Source organism: Patella vulgata, chromosome 4, assembly GCF_932274485.2.
Source record: "Patella vulgata chromosome 4, xgPatVulg1.2, whole genome shotgun sequence".
In the NCBI taxonomy this organism is placed as follows: Eukaryota; Metazoa; Mollusca; class Gastropoda; family Patellidae; genus Patella; species Patella vulgata.
In genome coordinates, this window is record NC_065882.2 from 37,558,720 (window position 1) to 37,579,790 (window position 21,071).

Genomic DNA, 21,071 nt, shown 5'->3' on the forward strand with positions numbered 1-21,071 from the left:
AGGATATTGACTGGTTGAGAAAAGCAAACGTCATCCAATCATTTTGTACAATAGCCATTTCTTGTTGTTTTGCCAACATCCTGGCTGCGTCGATTGTAGTGGATGGCAGAAATGAATGCGGGAATTCGTCGAAGAATCCTACTTTATAATGTCATAGATATATATTTCTAAGACCGAGAATATCAGTTCTGCAAGAGATGTCAATGATCGCGAAAATTTAGAAGCCCGATCCTTCACAGAACAAGAAATTAAAGCCATGCATATGAGTCGAATTCCGCCAAACACGAGGAAAAATACCAATTGCATAGGAATATGGTGACACTTCGAGATCAGTACAAAAGATTGGATTTTAACTTTTTTGATAAGCAAGGTGCATTTGCTAATTTCCGCACAGATCAATTCATTAACTTCGCGAGGTATTGACATCCACTGACAGACAAAAACAAGAACAGCCATTAAATGAAGACGAGTTGGAATTGTAGAATTCTCAAGTTTGTAGTGTAGAAAATGCCAATGGATTAATTTATACTAGTAATATATTTGGATTACGTGCTGCGGATGAGCATAAACCGCGACAAAATGTGAGAGTGTTTAGTGTTGAAAATGCCAAGAGATTAATTTATAATAGTAAAATATTTGGATTATGTGCTGCATATGAGCATAAGCCGCGACAAAATGTGAAAGTGCGACAAAATGTGAAAGTGCGACTAGATATCAAAATGTAAAGAAATGCGAGACAAAATGTAAGAATATGACTGAGAGTGACGCACATTCGAAAAGTGCTGGACAGTTGAAAATGATGACTCTTTTACCATAACATGTTCAAAACGGGTTGTAGATGTTCAAATAAATATGTAAATCATGATTTTGTTATTTTTATCCCTTTTAAACAGATACACGGCCACTTTTCAAGAGTGGCCCTGGAAAGTGGCCGTGTATCGGTGTATACCCTTTCATTTTCATCAAAGAGTCGAGAAAAAGTATGGGTATAAGTTTTTATAATGATTACATATATACATTTTTTAAAGTATAGTTTATAACTGTTGGCTCATATATCATTTAATAAATTATACTAAAAAGAACAAATAAAAACACCGGCACTAAAATCAACAGTTACAAACTATAATTTTTTTTTTTAATAAACTCAAGAAACGAACGACGAATAAAATGATCGACAGTTGTCCTGCCTGCAGTTGTTTAAACAAAAAGAAAAGTTAATTGACTTTCCGCCTTAAAAGCCAAGAGAATGGAGACGAGATCACGGGGGTCACACGGGATCTCGATCTTTAAAGGGGCTTAACCCTTCTGTCAAAGACAAGGGAGCATCGAATTTAGAACTTGCATGCAAATCTAAAACAGACTGCATTTGACATTCTGCAAAGGTGCACTGGGTCATCAAAAACCGATTGAACAGTGTACTAGATATTCGCATTAATTGTTTCTAAAATCATTCATTATATTAATGTATTCTCACTTTTACCGATAAAACAAGCCAACAGCAAGGATTGTTCACAAGCCCATTGTGTGTTGTATCCTTTATGGCAATTTGCATTATAGTGAATAAAAGACTGTTTAAGCCAAATCTTTTATAATCCAAACAAAGATTAGCAAGGTCATTAAGATGGGGCCAAGATGTATTGTTTGTGCAGTTTTGCTATTTTAAAACGTGTACACGTATATATAATTTACTCGCAGCGCAGCCTGTTCCTTAGTAACCCTTCCATTGTCTTTACCCCCCCCCCCCGTTCCCCCATAACACAGCCATAACAGTCACCCATACCTATTATTACTATGCCACTGTTTGTATCGTCCGCGTCGGACTTGCAATTACCTAGAATTCGTGAAACTAAATATGAATAGTAATGGCCTAAGGCATAACCACCTACAACTATTGTGCTCATCAACAACCTTTGTGTATCTTCGAAGGGCACGGCTTTCTATACTATAGACGTTTATGGTACAATGAATGAGCCGATACTTGCGTAGGGCTGTATAGAATAGCGCTACCTGTCCTCAACTGCAAAATCTCTCAAATGGTTGAATGTTACCTTGCTAAGCAGACAACGCTATTGTGGAAATGTATACTTAAGATAGGTCACATGAATGTTATTCGAGAATACTTGTAGAACCGGCTGTCACCCACAATAGCTAGAAATACAGGTTAAACGAGTTTTTGAAATAGGAAAAAGAAGAATGAATTTTAATGCTAATTCGAGTAGTTCAAGGTAAGCTGTACTATTCATTACAGTGTTATTATATATCTAAGATGATGATTCTCAGCGATTCTGAAATATCATTGCATGTTATTGGATATTAATTGTTATGACTCTATGGATGTGTGTGTGTTAGTTGTATTTTACGTCCGCTTCCACCGAGGTATTATCGCAGACATACTCTATGGATAAGGCGACTCGTTTTATATCCTAGATTGCTTCAACTAGATTGTATATGTTTATTTTCGTGGACTAAAATGTACTTTATATTCGCTGGTATAACCTAGATAAAACTGAGAAGTGACAATGTAATGCCATATTTAAATCGAATACATTTAATTTTGAATTAATGCAAGACCTTGCCAACTATCTATACTGTAGGCATGAATACAACGCATAAAAAGGTTTGATATACAATATATGAGTTTTGATTCACATTGTGACTGAGTACAGAGTAATACTTAAACACACTATGAATAATAATTAGAGCGTAACATACTTAAACAGTTTGCAACGCTAGTGTATATCTCTAAATTGATTAAAAGACAGTTGAGTCTGAGGTATGGCTTTTCTCTCTTTCGATTTAGAATTTGAAAATTTTACTATTAGAAACCGTATTATACCCCACACCCGTATTGATGGTGGTGTGTAGGCTTACATCGTTAACAATATTATATCTTACATAGAATAAATACCGTAACCATATTTTGAATATCAAGGATAGGGTGACTCGGTGAGTTCAAATAGAATTCGCAATTTTCTTCTCTCCCTTTTTTGATGTTGGAAAGATTTGATTTATTTCTATTTAACTATTTTTTTTTATTTTCATGTTATGAAGCTGAACACACAATTTAATGTATGTCAGTATGAAATAAAAAAATGTTTTTACCTGGACGTATTATTTATCTATCTATATATATATATATATATTTGTGACTGTCGTTTGTCTGTCTGTCTGTCTGTTCGGGGTTGGCGGCTACACTAGGTCTGCCCCGAGTCTGAAATTTGGGGTATAGGGGTAGCTCGGACCGGGGAGTAACATAGGCCAGGTGGCGTTAATCTACCACTTCCGGTTTCGGAGTTATGACCCCCGACGAAGCCGGTCTGTTCGGGGTTGGCGGCTACACTAGGTCTGCCCCGAGTCTGAAATTTGGGGTATAGAGGTAGCTTGGACTGGGGAGTAACATAGGCCAGGTGGCGTTAGTCTACCACTTCCGATTTCGGAGTTATGACCCCCCGAGCGAAGCTGGGTATCTGTCTGTCTGTCTGTCTGTTCGGGGTTGGCGGCTACACTAGGTCTGCCCAGAGTCTGAAATTTGGGGTATAGGGGTAGCTCGGACCGGGGGGTAACATAGGGCAGGTGGCGTTAGTCTACCACTTCCGGTTTCGGAGTTATGACCCCCGAGCGAAGCCGGTCTGTTCGGGGTTGGCGGCTACACTAGGTCTGCCCCGAGTCTGAAATTTGGGGTATAGAGGTAGCTCGGACCGGGGAGTAACATAGGCCAGGTGGCGTTAGTCTACCACTTCCGGTTTCGGAGTTATGACCCCCAAGCGAAGCCGGGTATCCTGCTAGTTTATTTATAAAACATTTAAACATATAAGTAAAATTCAAATATTAGAGGAAAAACACTAAAAATTAAAATTTTTGGCTAGTACTTTCATCGTTATCAAACAAATCGTCAGGCCATTTTAATATATAAGATGTTTGAAAAAAAACGAACTACATATTTATGTAGTAAAATTTATGTTGCCGAAATGAAACTACATTATTTATGCTAACGTTTTCACAACCGAAAATATACTGAGCGCCATGGAAAACGCATCACTTAGTTTTTCGTATAACAAAATTATCCTGTAAACATATCTTATTTATTTTGCTTCTTATTGTGAACAATATTCAAATGGGAACACATCAATAACAACACATTTGTACACTTATGGATGTTTAATCTGTAATCAAGGGTACAAAGTCAGAGGGGTCAAAACCAAAAGTACGACACAGATGTCAGTAGCGCGTGTGTCCTCCACGGGCCATCATCACGGTAGGCTACAGCATTAACGCGACCCCTGCAAATGTGTAGGGCGGTCCGGTGATGAAATGTGAAGCCTCCCCACACCATTACACTCTCCCCACCCCATCGATTCGTTTCGAAGACGCAGCAGTCTGCAAGACGTTCCCCAAGACGTCTCTACACACGTTGACGGCCATCAGCGTGATAAAGATGAAAGCGATTCTCATCACTGAAGAGCACACTTTGCCAGTCCTTGAGCCCATAGCAAACGCCGCTGACGGTGATGATCCCTGAGGATAGCTCCAACATAAGGTCGTCGTGAACGGAGTCCTACTTCTCTTAGGCGACGTCTTACGGTGTTGGCACTTACTGGTCCTTGTCTTCCGACGACTGCTGCATCTGTTCGAGTCGCGTGGCGGAATCTGTCACGCAGATGAGTGATCTGGATGTAGCGGTCTTGAGCCTGGGTTGTAACGCGTTGTGGACGTTGACGGTCACGTGTTGATCCAGTAACTCGAACACGTTCCACCAACCTTATAATAGTGGACTGATGACAATTGAAGTGTCTGGCAATAGCACGTGTAGACATGCCAGCCCGGGACATTCCCATGGCTTCATTCCGTTGATTTTCAGTAAGTCTCGGCATCTCTAGCTCGATTCCTTCACACGTCCAACAACAAATTACGACAGATTGACGTTTCACAGTTCATGTACTGCACATTAAGTTGAAAACATGCTTTTAAAGGGCTCACACACAATGCTGCACGTGAATATTGGGGTTTTCATGTGCATCTCGTGCAATTTTATTTTGTGCACACGGGCCGATATTTTTTGCGTTTGGGAGCATTGTGTGAAACAATAGTTCATAGTATTGCATAATATTATACATACAAAACCACCTAGTAATAAAATATTTGGGAAAAAAAGTGATGCGTTTTCCATGGCGCTCAGTATATAAAAGATTTTGAAAAAAAGAACTACATCATTTGTCGATTACTAGCACTTTCGCTTATTTTATTAAGCTCTTCAGGTAAACAACATTTAGATAATACTTTAGATAAGAATGTGTTAATTGTTATTTATCAAGGACATCCCGTCTTGTGTGAGGGGTTAAATGTTGTGACTAAATGTCCTTGATAAAAAAAACAATTTACATATTCTTAAGAATAGCGAAGTTATGTCAAAACATTTGTCTAAAACTAAGATTATTAACAGTCTTAGACAGCCACGTAATCTAGCTAAATTATTAACATCTTCAAAATTTGATTGTAGTCCAGATACACCGGTGGTAAGTAAATGTGGAGAAATAAATTGTAAGACCCGTAAAATAATAATTAAGTGCTACTCAATCCAGATTACCGATAACAAACTTTCTCATATTAATACACAAAACACATACCTATGACAACGTTGAGAGAATACTCTTCGAAACATCGCCCAAATAAATAAGTAGCTGTTTTTTCATAAGTATGTGTTTTTGTGTATTGCTCTATCCACTTACTAAATGCCTTTAAAATATTATTTCTCATATTAAGCAACCCATGAACTGTAAAACCAGTTATGTCATATAATGATCGTTTGATCTGGCTGTAATAGACGGTACATTGGAAAAACTATAAGTATGCTAAAGACAAGGATGAACCTCCATCGGCAACATTATATTCAATCCACAATATAGGATGATCCCACTTAACGGACATATAGATGTCTGTGGTGGTTGCAAATGTAGCGTTTTTTCCAATGTACAAGCTAAATAACAATAATAATGATTTGTTAGAAGCCAAAGAGGCATATTCTATTGACAAATATCAGCCAGCTTTAAATGCAAAATTGTAGTAGCTTCATTGCGTATAGGCCTAGTTATCGATTTGATATTTAATTGATGTCCCTTCTTTGTACTACTGTGTTACTATGACACCATAGTCATTGTTCTATTATCTAAATGTAGTTTACCTGAAGAGCTTAACAAAATAAGCGAAAGGCTAGTAATCAACAAACAATGTAGTTCTTTTTTCAAAAACTTTTATATTTTTGTGTATTTAATACCTAAGAGTAGTTATCGTTAACTTTTCATATATACGTATATATAGTATATGTTATTAAGACAATCCTAATGTGATTATCGTTTATTTAATCGATATATAGCACGGGCCATCCACAACAGTTCTTATTTATTATTGTTCCTACCTAGCAATTCACGGTAACTAAGCCACGGTCGCACTCGAAGAATCAATATTAATATCACAAGTTCCTTGTTTTACAAACCATATTTTTTTGTAAAGCACACTTCTATAAATAAATGGAATATCTAGCTAAAAAGAATATTAAAAGAAAATAACAGAACGGGTCTAATTGTAATGATGTGTGCGATGGAGTACAATAGTTTATTTAATAACAGCAATGTTGACAATATTAGGGGAAGAGCAGGTATATTGAACCCCTTATAGATGAATAGCTATAACTTTTTTATGAAACGGTGTAGACGTGTATATTTTACTATGAAGCAAGAGACTATTGAAATCTTCAACCGTGGTGTTTTTGTTTTGATCAGACAGGTGTTCCGACATAATTAGACTAATATCTAAAAATTGATCAAAAAGTTTCAATTTAGCTGCATGTGTTGGTAAATTGGTCCATTGCTGAAGGTAAATTGTACCTGGGAAGGGGAGAAATGTCGAGCACACTGACATACTCCTTCACCACTCCGTTGTCCACATGTCCGACTGATCCATTTTCAGCGCTAGTGTTAGATTCTGTAACACTAATTGACAATGGAAGCAAAAGATTGTAGTGTCCAACATACACGCCCATATTTTGGAACCGAAGGAAATGTTCTCCATAACAGCTTCAGGCTTTGGCAGATAATTATTGATCACTTTGAAGTCTGTGTCCAGGATGATAATATGTTTGTCAACAACCCTCGCTGTAGACATTATTTCGAACTCCCCTACACACTATGTGGGATTTGACATAAATTCAAACCTTTCAATGAGACTAGCACATTGTTTCGAAGGGGGCAAGTCACTGTTCAGCACTGCTAATGAAGGTAAATCCATTGATGCGAAATTCTCGATGATGTGTTCCATTACTGAGCTCCGTAGACTGTCTGCTTTGGAGCGTTCTAAAATTGCGTCTAAAGTATTGACTGGCTCACCACTTTCATTTCTGACTGATTCTTGGAGATTGGTTGAGGCAGCAATAGCAATACTCCTAAAAAAAACATCTACCATCCATTTTCGTAGGGACAACTTGAAAATTAATATTCTCCACCGAAATGACTGGAAATGTAATGACATCGCTGACAACTGTAGGGCTGCTGTTTACTGGACCCTCTGTCACTGTTATTGGTGGTAAGCTTACAGGCGACGCTTGGGCGACACTGTCTGTTGGTGTGGGTATAGCAGTTGGCAACACTGGCTCAGTGTCAGAGGTATCAGTTGGATTATCTGAAGTGTTGGCTGCATTAACAACAGGCACAGCATTGGGTACTGATCTCTGGACAATGTCTGTTGGAGCAAACTCTTCATCATCGAAGATGTTTCTGTTGATAGGCCAGATTCCACATTTTAGGAAGGCATTCTCAGCTGTAGCAATTGATGCTGCCTTAGAAAAGGCTGTATTTACCAAGCCTGGAACTTGACTGCTAAGAATTCCAAACCCCGGGTTGCTTCGAAGTTTTGTTTCCAGGGCTTCGTCATAGTAGGTTTGGAATGGTTTGAAAAAACCCACATCCAATGGCTGGAGTTTGTGGGTACAATGTGGCGGGAGGCTTATGATGTCGATATGATTTTCCCAAGCGAAGTCGATAGCTTCAAGATTCGATGTCTGGCTGGAGTGACCATCCAATATCAGCAAAACTGGGTTATTTTTGCTGGGTTTGACATGCTGCGCAAAATGTTTGATCCATTTAAGGAAAAGCTCACAGTTCATCCAACCCTTTTCCTGACACTCTAGCAAAAAACCAGGAGGGACATCAGGTTTAAAGGAGTTGCCAAATCTTTTCCTCTTAAATATAAGCATAGGAGGCGGCAGGTATGTGCCAGCCGCATTCATTGACACGACGACTGTCGTGTTCACGCCTCTTTCGGCTGATGACACGGTTCCAACTTGGTGCTTTCCTTTCACCGCCAGAATTTTTTGTGGTCTTTTTGCACAGTTGAGACGCCTGTCTCATCCATATTAAAGATATGGTGCTCATCGTATTTTTTCTGCTCAACTGCCTCCTGAAGGATGTTAAACAACTGTTCGACATGGGGCCGTGAGAAACCCGATGCCCTTGCTATGGATGTCGCCTCTGGAGTTCTCAGCGAAATCTGTGGGTTGCGCCTCAAAAAGTTTTCAAACCAGTAGCGACCTGTCGACTTCGTATCTGCGTTAAATGAAATGAAATGAAATGTTGTTTAATGGCACGTCAGCTCCAACCGGGCTATATTGCGCCAAACATATGGTGAATCTAACGAGACAAATTAAAACAATATCACATAAATGTATTTATATATGTAAATAGTATCTGCGTTAAAGTTTGATGACAGGCCATTTCTGTCGGCCAACTGAAAGGCAAGTCTCAGCAAGTCCTTCTTTGTTATTCCAAACAGCATCCTTTCAAGTTGTAATATGTATTTGACAAGTTCAGCTTCCAGTTCAGGAGGAAACACAGGCCTCCTCCCACTTCCTTTAATCTTCTCCTTACTGAACTTCTTAGTTCCACGCAGATGTCGAAGAAAAGTGGACTTGGAGATATTGAATCTCCGACAGACTTCATTCAATCCACCAGCTTGATTTCTGTAGAGGCGAAAGGGCGGTCTTCATGTCTTCGGACGACCATTTGTTGTAGCTTTCACGTTTTCCTGAAACATAAACAAAAAATACATTACCGGTTAAATAGACATACATTATTGGCTATAGCAAACTTCCATTCTATGAATCAGTATGGGTTACTTTTATTATAGCCCCATATAGGCCTACTTTTCACATGTAGAACTACCACCCACACTCGATCCCATCCATTATAGTCCCATATCCATGCAAACCATAAATCAACCCAAACAGCAGTTATTATTACCATTTTAAATAATAATAATCATGTATGAGTATGCTGCAATTAATATGAACCCCCATGCTGGTAAATCGAACCCCCAGTTCATTTTACCTCCAACTTTCAGTTTCAATTTGGCAACACAGTATGCCCCTCGGAAAAGCTCTAATAGCGCCTTGTCTTCTCTTTGTATCAAACAAAACTGACCACAGAACGGTAGAATATATTCTTCTGTAGAGTATTTGGGTCGTTAAACCATTATTTCCCATGGCTGAGGAGTAAAGGGACCTTAATTCGCGCAAGCACAAAATTACATCATATGGGCAAGAAATCTTTAAACATATAAAAAATATACTTACGGTTTGATTTCGGCTTCGCCATTTTCTAAGTTGTGGTTTGAAGTGGCCAGGAACACGATGACAGGATCAAATACGCGCGAAATTCCCCCATTCGCCTAAAATGCTAAAGGTTCAATTTAACAACAGGACCAAATTACCTGCACTTCCCCTATTGTCGACGTTATGACGAAGTTAATTGAAATTTGTTACAGATAGCCTTTTATTATATTTCGGATTAATATATTTTAATTACAGCTGAGGATCTATATTTCTTTTATCATAATGAAATGGGAATGACTTGCCACAAGTTCCATTATCAAGAAAGAGTATAAACGTCATAGTAAATTTATATTTTGTATCACCCATTTTTATACGCCCACATTTTCATGTGGAGGTATTAAGTCGTCGTCCGTGCCCGTCCAGGTTTGTTTGTGGACACGCTAGAGATCACAATTTATATCCTATTTTTATACAACTTAAAAGATGAGTTTATATCCCAAAGTTCATGGATGGATTTGATTTTGGATGGTACGAAATTCACCTACATAGCTTGTGGTCGGACCCTCTAGAGATCACAAACTTCCTTCGGTTTCGATTAATCTTTAAATATATGTTTATTCCTGTCTCGATTTGGAGGAAATAGTGACAAAGTATAAAAAGCATGTAAAAGCATATAAAAAGGTTGTGGAGCCTCTAATATATCGTAAATGAGTTTGATTTTGGTGCGCTTCAGACCGTAACCTTTTGAGTTATGGCCCCTGCCTTTTACAAAAATTGCGAAATATGAACGAAATTTGTGGGCTCACTGTTGTGACGAATTGAGAACATAAGAGCACGAAACCTATTTATTTTCATCACTATCTGTTGGTCCATAACGAACTAACCATTTCAATAATTAGACCTGCAGACAAAATGTATAGCGTGAAGTTCCGCTACAAGTGCATCCCTGCTAAACAAACAATACATTTTTGGAATGCGCATAACACCAGGAACACGCATACAGAGAGTTCCAAACAAACTGTTTGCGCATGTTCGATTTAGCGCCAGATGAAAAATGTGATAATAGTCAAGTAAATGCTATGTTTATTTATACTAACAATTTGTGAAGTTGACATTAAAGTATATATTGGAGAAAATACCCGATGCCTTCATCCTCGGCAAAGAATATGGTATTGGTTAAATTTTAAACCAAAATGCAGAAAACATAATGGACAAGGGAACATACGGAATTTTGGAAATCCATTTACGGTACAAGGAGTTATCACCCTTTATGGAAAATATCAATCCTTATTGATAACAGTATTTTGTTTAAAGAATTTATTCGCCAAACTAAATAGGATTTAACAACAGATAAGGGCCTATATAATTTCTCCTCAAAATTAATATCTACTATAATATCTGTAAACCTTTATTTCAGATAGGATTTGAGGCTAAAGTTTTAACAAATACTTAAACTGAAACAAAGCATTTATAGATATTTATTTTTCTCACTAAAATAGATAAACAATACTGTAATGGGAGTGACAATATTGTAATGAAAAGAAAGGAAATCAAGTGGAGTTTAATGTCTTACTGGTCTGCACAAACACGTATAATGAAAATGGGCATATGCCATACACTATAGTTCGGACCGGGGCGGGGGTGGGCATTGTACATGTACAGCTAGTATTCCTGCTGTACATGCAAGTGTAATCAGTACAAGGGAGCTGCGGTGACACTGTAAGGGGCTGGCTCACTTACAGGGGTCCAGGGTTTGATCCTGGTCCGGCGTGGTTTATCCTTGTCCGTAGTTCCCCTTGTCTGGAGTTGTCTTGTACATGTACATATCTGAGTAAGTGTAATTAAAGTGAAAGACTGTTAAACAAACCGATTTTGATGTTTATACATGTAGCGATGACAATGATGACTAACTTGGATGACAATTAGTGTGAAGATTAAGTGCGTAATTTAGATTTTCAATGAATGTTTTACTTTATTAAATACTTAGTTTTTGTCCTATATCTATATTTGTTAGCAAGTTACACAATTATGGATACATTTTCAGTTTAATTATTTTGGCAATTTGGCCTAATGTCATATTGGAACTAAAGGTGTACAGCTACCCGTAGTAAAAAATACTGTAGGGCCTAATTGAAAAGATTATGTGGGGCGTGGGTTTATATTTTAGTGTAATAAATCACGTAGTTCCAATGCGATTTGGACCCCATTAACGATATAAATATTGGGCTTGTGTGCTCACACATGTTCTTGTGCGTCATACAGCATCAGTAGTCAACACATACCCGAAATACTGCTACCAATTTTCATCTGGCCCTAAATCGAGTTTGTGTTCCTGGTGTTATAAGCTTTCTAAAAATGCATGGTTTGTTTAGCAGGAAAGACATTGTAGCGGAATTGTGTTTCTAAGCAACCTAGAAATTTTGGCTAAAGACCTAACCCTGCATTTCACAACTTTCCGTACCGGAGTTACCACTACCCCATCCCTTTATCCAAATCGCGTGATGCATTGGGATCATCAGAGGAAGAACCCTTTCGATATTCAGCGTTCCTCGACCTTCCGTTCTGGAGTTACGTAATAGAGCCTACAGTTATTAACCGATCTCTTTTTCAAATATGGGGTGAACCATTGGGTTCATGTGAGGACGAACCCAATGGATTATCAGCATTCCGCAAACTTCCGTTCTGGAGTTATGACCCCTTTTCGAATTTCGTGAAAATCGGTCCAAAACTTCCGCACAAACTCTGTCAAAAGCTCTGCTTATGTCGCAGAACACTGCTCTGGTATATTTTACTTGATCAATGGCTTGACAAACCCGTGAGTTAGGTCAGTAGATTGATAAGCAGTAGATTCGCCGTGAAGAAAGCTGCTCCGAAGTTTAATAATTATAGAATTGCCGTCGAAAAAGTTAAAGACATGTTTGTATATCCATTTTTCGAAAGTTTTGGCAAGAATATTTAAAAGAGATACGGGTCTATAGTTTCCACAATCTGTCGCCATTTTTAAGGATGGCAGTAATATTTTACGTTTTAAGGATAGATTAAATATATTACATAAAGTTTTAAATATTTCTCCAGATAATGATTTTTAATAATATTTTAAGTTTCGTCCATGAAAATATTCCTATCCATAACACAAAAGTCTTTAATGTTATATCCGGATGGCATAAAGAGGTTACTAGCATAACAATCGCGACATCAAATTTGTGTCAAAATCACGGGAAATACCAAATATAAATTTTCAATACACCCACTGAGCTTCGTTAACTCTTGGTATTCACTTGAAGCACAATAATTGTCTATGTTCTGTCTTGTCTTGGTCTGTTAATTGCTGCTCTGTCTATTATCAAAAATGTGCAATGTCGAAAAAATGGTCTAAACCCCTAATTTAGGTTGCTTTTTTTTTCAACACTGATACTGAAGTTCCATATTTTACACAATATTTTAATATTATGAATGAAATGGAACGGGTTTTTAACGTCGTGTCAACACAATAATGCGGTTTATTTCGATAATGATATACAATTTCCTTGCAATTACGGTAAAAGAAAATGATATATGAGGTGAAATTTGAGGCGCAAATTTATATTATGGTTAAAGATAATCACATCGAAAATAACGATACAGGCTTCACTCAAAATGACGACTTGAGTTAGAACGTCCACAATTTTAACAATAATAGAGGGATAAACCGGAGAGAATTTCGAAAAACTCTAAAAAATTAATAAATAAAGTATTGCGAGCAAATATGGAAATATCCACCGTACAGTTCATCGTAACCAATAAACGTGTCTCTATTTAACAAGAAAAACTTGTGTACAGATGTCATTTTATTACCAGTAATCATAAACAAACCATTAAGCTCAAGAAGAAAAACAACAACAGAAATTAAACGACACATTTATTAAAATTATAATTATCAACAGAATAATTCATCATATACAGGTGATAAATCAAGCAAAGATTTAACTATGTACATATATAATAAACACAAAAACAAAATATTGAAAACAATTACTTTTTTAATTAAAGCGACGTTTCGTTACGGTCTTTCTCAATGTTATCAAGTAAATGGTGTTGTTGTTTATTACAGATTTAACGTCCAACACAATAAATATATTATAGACAGGTTGCTTTAATTAAATTATTTACATATCCTCGGGATATCAATAGTTCCTTAAAACACACTTATAAATTCGCTGTCGTGAGAAGAGAGGGCGGGTCATCTTCTCCATTTGTCATAATAAAGTTAAAACAGGAGGTCCAGCTGACTGATGTTTGGCGTCATCGGAACCGATAGAAAAAAATCCCGAGGGGAAAGAGAATCCGCTGGCTTTATGTGGAAAAGCGAAGTGCTCGCAGTAAAACACACATAGCTGGACCCGTAGATTATTTGCATATTAAAAGTGTTCGTCCAATAAGTTTCATGTGGTTAAAAATTAATTAAAAGTTCAAGACTTCAAAGTTTAAAAGTTATAGGCATTCCATTACAGTTTTTCTTGCGTACGGCTCTCCCCAGATAAAAGTTACCTAAAAAGAAAAGCAAGACCCAGCAGCAAAATAAAATGAAATGAAATGTGGTTTTATGGCACGTCAGCTCCAACCGGGCTATATTGCGCCAAACATATGGTGAATATTACAAGACAGGCTAAATTATATCATAGAAAAACATTATATGCATAAATAAAAACAATATCACAGTTAGTATAATTAAAAATAAAATACAACTTTTATGCATATAAATATTAAATACAAAAATAAAATTATATATATATATATATATATATATATACAATTAAAATTTATGATAAAATCCTGTCTCCTTTAAAAAGTCTAGTATGTTACAATATAAACCCGGTTGGGCAAATAGATGACATAGAGACTGACAACGGTAATATTTCAATCTGATGTTCCTGAGATGATTGCACTCAATCAAAATGTGCTTCACAGTCAAAGGAACATGACAGTGAACACATTCCGGTTGAGGCTCTCGCTTCAAAATGAAAATGTGTGTTAAAAAGGTATGACCAATGCGAGAGCGACACAAAACAACTTCATCCCTTCTGTTGGTTCTATAGGAGTTGGGCCAGTCTCCTAGGAGAGGCTTAATGTGATGAAATTTGTTTGTGCCGGGAAGATCCCAAGACCGTTGCCAGCGGCCATATATAAAAGAATTAATGGGGGATTTAAAATCGGTGAATGATAAAAGGAATTTTGATATGGGAAGATCTAAAGCAGACTTGGCAGCTAAGTCTGCCTGATCATTCCCTTTAATATCAACGTGACTGGGGAGCCAGCAAAGGACTGTGTCCTTGCCGATAAACTCATGTGATAGTAGCAGACGATAAATGTCTGCTACTAATGGGTGTACAAGCTGTTTATTGCTTGTAAAGAGGACAGAGAATCAGTAAATATAACGTGTTTTAAAATAGAAGATGATTGAATGAACTCCAAAGCCTGAAAGATGGCCTGAAGTTCAGCTGTAAATATGGAAGCAGCAGGTGGAAGTCTGACAGAAATGATTCCAGATGGTGTGACGGTAGCCGAAGCTACCCGATCACCATCTTTGGAACCATCTGTGTAAATCGGAGCATAATCACCATATTTAGACCTCAGCTCTCGAAAGAGAGACTGAAACACCGTGGAACTAGTATCTTTCTTTTTGTTTTTCGTTAGATCTAAATCGATCTTTGGAGGCGATTTAGTCCAGGGTGGAGTACTAAACAAAGGGGTATTCGCAATACTGTCATGACTGATGCCGGCCTCTGACAAAAGGGGTTGGATGCGAATACCGAATGATGGAATAACATTAGTTCTCAGTAAATATAGATGTTCATGATAGGGTCTAAATATGGTGTTAAATGAAATATGATGAGGCAGAGATGCAATTTTTGTAGCATACTGCAGTGCAAGTTTATCACGTCTGTCGTGCAATGGGGGCTCGTGCGCCTCGACGTATAAACTGTGCACTGGAGATGTACGAAATGCTCCTAAACTGATTCTAAGTCCTTGGTTGTGTATGGTGTCAAGCTCTTTGAGATAAGACTCGCGGGCTGACCCATACACAATACACCCATAGTCCAGTTTGGATCTTATTAATGCTCGATATAATCTGAGCAAGACCTTACGGTCTGCTCCCCAGTCAGTGTTTGATAAGACTCTCAATATGTTGAGGGCTTTCAGACATTTCTTCTTGAGGTTTTTTTTATATGAGGGATAAATGATAATTTCTTATCAAATATCAAACCCAAGAATTTCGTTTCATCTACACCATCCAGCGTAAGCTCCGGATCAGGATGTAAACCTATTCTTTGACAGAAGTGCATGCACACAGTCTTGGATTTCGAAAATAGAAATCCATTGTCAGTTGCCCATCGTTGAATAGAATTCAAGCAAAGCTGCAACTGACGTTCGATTGTCTGCATGCTTGTCGATCCGTAACACATCTTAAAGTCATCAACATAAAGAGAGCCGTCGACCCCGCGTTTAAGGCACGTCGGGATCGTATTTATTTTGATAGAAAAAAGTGTGGGAGACAATATACTTCCCTGGGGAACTCCCATTTCCTGGGGAAATGGGTCAGAGAATATTGATCACAAACGTACCTTAAACGACCTATCTTCTAAGAAGTTTTTAATGAAGATAGGTAAGCGACCCCGCAGACCGAAGTTATGCAGGTCGCGCATGATACCATATTTCCATGTGGTATCATAAGCTTTCTCCAGATCAAAAAATATAGCAACTAAATGTTGTTTCTGGATGAAAGCATCCCTGACAAACGTTTCATATCTAACCAGATGATCAAGAGTGCTTCTTTGGGACCGAAATCCACATTGGAGGTCTGTAATGAGGTTGTTGGACTCTAGGTACCAAACAAGCCTTCGATTGATCAATCTCTCCATGGTTTTGCAAATGCATCTAGATAAAGCGATCGGGCGATAATTGGTAGGATTCGTAGAATCTTTACCCGGTTTAGGGATGGGAATTATTATGGCTTAATGCCACGAAGGAGGGACATTCCCATCAACCAAATTCGGTTAAAAAGATCTAATAGAATTTAGAAGGTAGAAAAAGGTAAATGTTTTAAAATCTGGTAGTGAGTTTCATCTGGACCAGTTGCAGTATCACGAGCTCGTTTAAGAGAATCACGGAGTTTAGCAATTGAAAACTTTTCATTATAACATTCATCATTACGGGACTTAAAATTAAGTCGCCTTTTCTCCTGCTGATGTTTAATGCCCTGAAAGGCATCAGAGGAGAAATTGGATGATGAATTGAATGAGAAAGTACTGGCCAGAGAATTAGCGTTATCAGGAAATGTTGTTAGGATGGAATTATCAACATTTAGATGTTTAACTGATAATGCACTAGTTTTACCTTTAATTCTACGAATCCTATCCCATACCGATTTGGAAGTGGTACGGGAATTTATCCTTGAGACATAACACTGCCATGAAACGCTTTGGCTCAGTCGTGGTCTTTGGAATCGCCTGCTCAGCTACATCTTGTAGAATTGAAGTGAATAAGGCCATGGGCTCATCTGCATCTTCTAACTCTTTTGTATCAAAAGAGAAGAGACACAAAGATTCAAAAAGAGCCCAATCTGCCTTATGCAACTTCCACCTCTGAGGTCTTTCAACCGGAGGGGGACCATTATTATCTATCAAGATCGGGAAGTGGTCACTACCACACAGATCTTCATTTACCCTCCATGTAAAATCCTGAAACAGGACCGGAGATCAAATGGTGAGATATTGGGCACTCTCTAGAATAAGCAAAATGAGGCCCTTTGCAGTTAATACAATGGTGGTCGAGTTGACAAGATGTACTTTCGTGACCATCTTGTCCACATCGAGCACACATCGCTTTCCCCTTACACACGTTTTTACTGTGTCCAAAGCGTTGACAATGAAAGCAACGCAATGGATTTGGGATGTAAGGGGTAACTGGAATGGCAAGAAAACCAGCTTTAATCATCCTAGGAAGATCTGGTTTATCAAAGGTCAGGATATAGGTGTTTGTTTGGATAATGTTACCATTACGTCTGATGGAAATACGTTTGACGTATGTAACACCTTGTGAGGCGAGATTTTCAAGTATCTCTTCCTCACAGCTGCCTTCTAAGTCCTGAGACCGAATAACACCTCTTAATGAATTTAGAGGATATAGGTGTTTGTTTGGATAATGTTACCATTACGTCTGATGGAAATACGTTTGACGTATGTAACACCTTGTGAGGCGAGATTTTCAAGCATCTCTTCCTCACAGCTGCCTTCTAAGTCCTGAGACCGAATAACACCTCTTGATGAATTTAGAGAGTTATGCGGTGCAACTTTGATAGGAATGTTAGCTAAAGTCTTTGATTTTAATTATGAAGTAGCATGTGATTCTTTAGCACATTCCACTAACAAAGTACCATTTCTCATTTTCTTGACGCTTTTGGGCTCACCAGCCAAGCCAGCAAGACCTTTAGCGATCAAAAAAGGAGATGTTTTACTAAGATTGATATCGTTAGTACTTTGTATGACCAGAAATCTAGGCCAGGTTCGGGAAGTTTTTATTGGTAATGGTTCAAATTCCTCGGTCGACATACGTTTGGTAGCACGAGTCTTCTTGGTTTGAGAAGTCATTTGATTGATTGAAAAGCTTCATCCCTGCCTGCTCTCCAACCACCAAAGGGTTGCAATATCCATGCAGGCTACTGCGCGGATATCCAGCGCATGCGCCCTACGAGGACAGACAGGGATAAACCTAGATAAAGTAAAGGTTTAAAATTTTACTCTACCCAGTTGACCCAAGCCGTTGCTTTAGAGTAGGCACGTATGACACAAAGGTAGAACTGCAACAAATATATTACAGCATAATGGAAAAGATGCGCCTACTCGTTAGCTAAACACGACCAAAGCCGATTGATCAGAGTGGGCCACTCTGACCCCCCGTCTAGGTGAATTGTGGGCTGAAGCAATGTGTTGTAGAGAAGAGGCTCGCAAGCCAAATCCCCACTCAATTACCAGGATTCCACTCTCCACCGACACGGGTCGCAACGCACGGCAAACACGTTGCCCCATTACAGGGATCCTTTTAGTCGCCTCTTACGACACGCAGGAAATACGAAGGGTATATTCTTATCACCCCCTACACCCCAGGGGGAGACCCAGCAGCAACACACAAAAATAAAAAAATAAAACAAATTGAACCATTTATAGGAATAAATAAATTTTTAAACACAGGTTAAATCAAATTGATTGATGTGCACTGTCATTGTTAATACTGGTTGTGTAGGTCCCTAATCCTTTATTTTTTCATTATTTCCCCTAGTATATTATTATATTAAATCAAGCAGTAGGCTGAACCGCCATACTGTCCTACAACAATAGTCCCTTTCTTTGTAATTAGATATGTAGTTCCCTATCTTAACGTTAATTTATTCTGATATTATTAAAGCATTCGGGTGACTTAGTGGCCAACCTGGTCTACACAACCAGTTATCTTTCCTTGACTAGTGCTCTTTTAACGCAACTAACTTGACAGTTAATTCCCGATTCTGCTATGAATTTTGAGATAGCTTCATAAATCTTATATAATATATTCCGAGGGAGGAAGAGTACATTTTGGAGGGTATATTGAAGTTTGGCATCTTCCATTAAACTTCGTACAGGGAGTCTTTTCTCCTTCAATTTATTGCATGCAATGATGACATGATTAACGGTCAAATAGTGGCCACATTCACACTTCACTGGGTTAAATTTATGGTCGGTAATTAAATCCTTAGTTATTTGTGGGTTAATCACAAGATTAAAATCTTGTGATTAACCCACAAGTTTTGCTCGATGGGTGATTGATCTCCGTCTTTACAGCAAGATCGTTGTTTAAATTGAATCTAGAAGTAATTGCTCTGGCCAACTCAATTTTCCATTCTGATTTAATGTTAGTTTTGACGATGCTATTAAATTCATGAAAGCTAAATTTTAAGTATTCGGCCTCGCTAGATTGTCTGCGGACCCATTACCTGCTATGCTAACATGGGATAGTATCCATGTAAATTATACGGTTTTATTTTTCTTTCAGGGGGAAAAAACACTTGCTCGAATATTCTGAACAATTTCTGGTGTCGGCGTTTTTTGTCATGTAATTATTGACTTTATCCAGCGAAGGGAGTCTGACACAATACTTGGTCTTTGAACGATGGCTATTGCCTTTAATTCTGCTGTATAGATAGAGCATCCATCTGGTAGCCTTTTTGATATATTAATATTAAATTCGAGAATGACTACACCTTATGCAGTTTTGGTAGTGTTTGGATCGTGAGACCCGTCCGTGTATATTTTCACATGCGATGACCATTTTTCGTTCAAGAATTCCCTCGATAGCATTAGAGCGTATTGTGGCGTTTCTTTTTTTCTTAACAATGTTACCTATGCTTATGTCATAGTTTGGATTTAAAAAAGTCCATGGGGCTTGATACGAAAATAACTTGTCAGTAATCTGATAATGATCTAATCGTAGGCCTTTTAATAGATCATTTGATCTGTCACCGATCTGGCATTTGTTTTGAATTTTTTCCTTGATGTTTTTGTGCACTTAAGAATGAGTTCGCGAGAGAATCATGCAAAATTTAAAAAATAACGGCACAAGCGGTGTCGGGCGATTTTGACCAAACTTTGCAGATTTGGTCATTGGGTACCCCATATACCCCACATGAAATATGCCTATTAAATTTTTCTGAACCTATCTGAGGCTATGAAGAATTTATTTTGAGACGTAGTTTTTGCTATATGCTAAAACATGTAAATGTCATGATGCTATATCTCACCCACTGCGGGGCTGAGGACAATTCTATTAATAATGGAAGTTGAGGACTACTTATACTAATATTTGGTTTTGACAATATGACTGGCATGGATTTCTTTCATATTAAATTTGATGGTCGAACTTGAAGAAAATGACTTCATTTTTGACATCATTTTGCCAATAAAATCATTCATTGCCTGGATTATTAGGCCTGATAATGCCCCAGCAACCCTGTGTAGGGCCGGTACAGATGATTCGGGAGTTCCACAAGGGTCAGTCCTTGGACCTGTCCTTTCTGTAATGTATACTACGAATTTGGGACAACTAATCGATACTCATGGTTTCTAGGACGACATTCTTATGCAGATGATACACAGCTGATCGCAAGTTATTCCCTTTCAAAAACTGTTTCATTCCCAAATTGTGTACACATGACATTAAAGATAGGATGACAAGAAATATGTTGACATTAAATTTAATTGAATTAAGTAAATCAGAATGTATTTTATGTGGTCAAAATACACATTTGAATAAATACAAGTTCAAATGATGTGGTTGTACGAGATGCAATATATGTACCACGAGACACTGTGAAGAGGTTAGGTGTCCTCATGGGGACAAATTTGAGCATGGACAGTCACATTAGTGAAATTTGTCGAAACTGTTATCTTTGGTCCAGGAACAT

The 21,071-nt window shown here is 38.0% G+C and overlaps 1 long non-coding RNA gene across 1 annotated transcript in view; it reads left to right on the forward strand.

Annotated features, from left to right (window-relative positions):
- Nucleotides 1–1,937: 1,937 nt before the first annotated feature.
- Nucleotides 1,938–21,071, forward strand: part of LOC126818853 (uncharacterized) — a 66,735-nt gene continuing 47,601 nt past the window's right edge. Inside the window, exon 1 of the long non-coding RNA XR_007679369.2 lies at nucleotides 1,938–2,225. This is a non-coding gene — a long non-coding RNA (uncharacterized LOC126818853). The remainder of the gene's footprint in view (nucleotides 2,226–21,071) is intronic.